Source organism: Eumetopias jubatus, unplaced genomic scaffold (genome assembly GCF_037043125.1).
Source record: "Eumetopias jubatus isolate StellerSeaLion01/CBP00866 unplaced genomic scaffold, mEumJub1_p1.0 scaffold_6, whole genome shotgun sequence".
Taxonomy (NCBI): domain Eukaryota; kingdom Metazoa; phylum Chordata; class Mammalia; order Carnivora; family Otariidae; genus Eumetopias; species Eumetopias jubatus.
The window spans coordinates 38,417,928-38,422,551 of record NW_028274812.1 but is presented as its reverse complement, the minus strand read 5'-3'; the positions used below and the strand labels follow the sequence as shown (position 1 = coordinate 38,422,551).

Below are 4,624 nucleotides of genomic sequence, written 5' to 3'. Positions count from 1 at the left end.
AGGATCAATTAATGTAGAAGAAACAAGCAAAATAGTCAAGTGCAGTTGAATAGATCTGTGGCTACTGTTCACCGCCTTATTCAGGGTGGGTGAGAGGAGAGAAAGGTGTGGGCGCAAGCAGTGCGTTCCCACCTTCTCAGTAAAGACAAGAAGGAATGAAGACTTCTTGGAGGCTCCTCCTGCAATTATTTCCCCCGGTTACATCATCGCCGCCTGTAGTATTAGAAAATGACCACTAGGTGGCACCATCTCACCAGTGTTCTTTTTCATCAGCAGGAGGAAGCCTGCCGGGCCTTTCGGGATCATGAAATACAATTACAGTTCTGTGTTTGCTGATTTTGACTTAGAGAAAGCTTTCTGCTCTCTCCACACTTCCCTGGATTTGTCTATCTTTCTTCTTTCCTGTGTTTTTCTTTGGTTCTTGGGAATCTGAGTCAGTACCTAGGGATAGGTACAGAGTTGATGGCCACCATGGTGCTAATAATCGTAACAGAAAACTTAAAAGTAGAGAAACACTGATAGTGACCTTTTATTGAAGGCTTTTTATGTGTTAAGGGCTTTCCGGTATTATTTACAAGATTCACAGCAACTCTGTAGGCTTGTCTTCATCTTATGAACAAAGAAATAAGGTTCAGAGAACTGAAGCAACTTTCCCTAGGATACCCAACAAGGAGGTAAAAAGGCCCAGCATGAATCCAAGTTTATGTAATGTCAGGGCATTACTGGTCTTTGGATCATTCACAGAACTTGAATATTGGGTATAGTGAGAAAAAGAAAAAACAGGAGTCCAGCCTTTGCGAAGTTCATAATCTAGAAGAGGATATAGAGTAAAAATAAAGGGGGGAAAAGAGTAAAATTAAAGGAAATAGAGCAAATTATTTGTAACACAAATGAAATATATATATATATGACATTTATAAGACCATAAATTTATAAAGGGTATGAGATTATCAGGAACACTTACCAGGTGTCAGAGTCAAGAAGACAACCTGAAATAGATTCTTCTCTTGGAGTAGAATATTCCTGTCGGGGACAGTTCTGAAGACAGAGTGATAAGGGCAGGATAAAGAGCAGTTATTCTTGGGTTTAACTCTCAGACTCATGAATCGTTATTGTTAATGGTGTTTTTGTTTTTGTTTTTTTGTTTTTTTGTGACACTCGAATTTGCTCTACGTCCTCAGAGGTGATGTCTCTGCTAGAGCTCTATATATAGGTGAAGGAGCCCTAAGTAACATGTTTTGAGGGTTAAAAAACCCAGATATTCCAGGTTATTTATCCCATAGAACCATGAGAACAGCAAGAGCCAGGAATCTCATAATACAAAACTCAGTTTTTTTATTTGCTGGGGTCTGGAACGTCCTACCTGGTATCTTGCATGTATCATTGAATTTAATCTTAACACAACCTCATAAGATGTGCATTAAATTAGTATTCCCTCAGGATGTCAAGCTTAGGCAGGTTGTGTAATTCACCAGAAAGCACACAGCTAGCAAGTGGTGAAGCTGGGATTCCATCCAAATTGGCAGATCAAAGAACCCAGATTTTAACCTTTAAATACAGTGCTTCCATTTAACGTGCTACATGCCAGTGAGCAAATGCTCTGGCTGTGGTAATCCTAACTTAAATTTGATTTACAAGTTTCAGGGAACTTTCAAGTATGTTATTAGATTTGAGGCTAGCAACAATCCAATGAAAAAGACTGTTCAGATTTTCTTACCACGTCTTCCCCCCCCCTTCCCTTCCTGCCCCTGCTGATGGACACACAGGCCTCCACCAGAGAGTTTAGTAACCTGGGTTAAGTCACAGGGCTACTGAGTGGCAGTCGCTGGACTCAAACCCAAAGTTCTCATCTTTAGACCATTGCCTTTCTCCTGCAATAGCAGCACCCCTTTATAGTAAATAATACATTATTAGGTAAAAGTTCTGCCATTGGCATTCAGAATACACTATCTCCAAGAACTTCTGCTAAAAGTCAAACATGCTATTTAGGAAAAACTGTATGAACATCAAATAATACATAAAGGTATATTTTTAAACCATTTAAAACTCCCTACAAAGGACAAAGAATCTAAAATGCGTTTTCAAATATTTTACATGAATGATTTCAGAGACATATGCAGTGATTCATATAACTATTTAGAATCAACATCTGTGATTTTTGTGTGTTGTAGAGAGATTTGTACTTTATTAACACAAACAGAACACAATAGAGGCATAAAGATAAGAATTCTGTTCAGATATAACCTAAGAGATCACTGTGAGTCTTTATACAGTCTCAATCTCTCCACTACCCTCTAAGACGCAAGTTCTGTGAACCCCAGTGGGGAGAGAATGGCCCAAATGAAAGGGCCCGAGGGTAGTCGTCAATGGGTGTAGAGTGAACAGGGGAAGGATATGATTTAGTCACTGCACCACTCTGGATGCCGGCTCCTCGCCTCTAACAGGGGGACCTCTAAGGACCAGAGGACCTCTAAGATCCCTATAACGTTAAAGAATATTTCTTAACCCAAGTAAAATTTGGCGATTTGTTTTATTCAGCAGAAGATCCAGAATTTTTAAGAATGTTCCAGACTGAGAAGTAGATTACGAATTTTCCATTACTCTGTTATTTTTCATTTATTTTTTTATGGAGATTTTTCATTTACTGAGAAACTGAAGACCTGGGTACATCAGATAAAACCAATTTCTGGGGGTGGAGGGGAATCAAAACCCACAATAGAAAAAAGAAGTTAACACTGTCTGGACCATAGCAGAACCAAGAGAATATATTCTTTTAATCGAAGAATTCCAGGCACTTCATAAAAATATGGAGCGCTTCACGAATCTGCGTGTCATCCTTGAGCGGGGGCGATGCTAATCTTCTCTGTATCGCTCCAATTTTGGTATATGTGCTGCCCAAGCGAGCACCCATTACCCTTCTTTAAAGGTGAATTCATAGATGGTAAAAAAAAAAAAAAAAATATCGACACAGAAAACTCAGGTTTTATTTTCAGAGCACCCACCTCCCGTATGCTTCCACTAACAGAGGCAGGATGGATGTACAGTGTCAGGTACTTTGCCATTGTTGGTAGAAAAAATAATCGACTGCTGTGCAAGAAGGAAATGCCAGTGAACCCACAGGGTCACTGTGCTGGCTGGCTCCCGGGACTCGGGCTCACCGAGCGGCCACGCTGGTTACTGGTGAGAGGTGGCGCTCTTCACCAGAAGATCGCCGCAATAAGCTGCGGCTGGGGCCGGAGACTTGCCACTTTATTACATCCCTCTAATGGGCTGCAGATGTTCCGTATAAATGAATGTGGAATGCATGGATATCCAAAAAGTGATTATCAAGGCACCACATTCCCCTGGATGGCAAACTTCATTCAGCATTAGAAGAAGGAAAAGGGTAAAAAGAAGAAGAAGGGCGAGAGTGGGGGAAGGGGGAGAAATCTATAAAAACTTCCAACGTTTCCAGAAATGTTTGTGTTCTCTTGTGGGCCAGCCTTAAGCTTTTTTGAAAAAGTTGGGTTCTGAATTAGTGCGACAAAGAGGTGAGGTTGGCTTAGCTTTTGATTCTGCAGGTAGAAGCGATTGGGTTTTTAGGACCTATAAGCCACAGCTTTGGGCTTCTAGGTATCAGCATTCATACGGTGCTCTAGAGAAGAAAACCAAAGTCTTGGAGACTTTCAAAGGTACAAATGGTATTCTTAGTTAAAAAAAAAATCTGGAGTACTGTAAATAGAAATTAAAAACTTAGGATTTAATAAACAGTGGTTCAAATTTAACACAGAACTCCCAGAAAACAAGGCACACAGATTTGGTCCCCTGGTTTGAACTGATGATATGACAGGATGCATCTTTTTATACCATTCAAGTAATTAATCTCTTGGTGGTCATGAAATAAGGGTTGGAATTTTTCCTTGGCCTTGGAGCCAAGTTGGCTGACACTCTGTTAGCCTCCCAGGCCTGGTCAAGTATCTAGCCTATCTACCAGTATCCCTGGTTTATGCTTGAATTCCTCCAAAGACAGAGAACTCACTGTCTTCTCATGATGACCTACCATGGACAGTGCTTCTTATTAGATTATTCTACTTATATTAATATGAAATTTGCTTACCTGAAGTTATTTCTTTAATTCATAAAACAAAACAATACTTTAAAGAGCATTTTGGAGCATCTTCCACGTGTCAGACCCCTGGTAGGCCTTAGGAATAAAACGATGAGAACATTATATGTAGTTTATTTGATCCTGTGGGATTTATAGTCCAATTTGATGGATCTCAATATTTTCCATCCTAATGTTCCTAAGAAATTGGTCGTACTCCTGTGGACAAGAGTTGCACTCTACAGAATCAACACCTGCTGAATTTAGATGCTTTTCTAGCAAGCGAGTCTCCCTCTAGGTTAGTAATCCTCAGCATCTCAGCAGAGACAGGGATTGTAACCTGAAGAGGTCCCTAAGTGACTCTACGTACCACCACACCTCCATTTAAGAATCACTGCTCTGATGGTTCTATATTCCTCTAAAAGTCCAGTCCTCCTTCAACGGGTTGTTAGATCAAATATCTGAAGAAAACTATCATGTATCTTTCTTCCCACCATAATCATTTCTTCAAACTATGATTATTGTATTCTTGAAGAAAAG

The 4,624-nt window shown here is 40.1% G+C and overlaps 1 non-coding gene across 1 annotated transcript; it reads right to left on the bottom strand.

Moving 5' to 3' along the window:
* Positions 1–2,800: 2,800 nt before the first annotated feature.
* LOC114219561 (U6 spliceosomal RNA) lies at positions 2,801–2,907 on the bottom strand. Its single transcript, XR_003611408.1, has one exon. It is a non-coding gene; the product is annotated as a U6 spliceosomal RNA (small nuclear RNA).
* Positions 2,908–4,624: the final 1,717 nt, after the last annotated feature.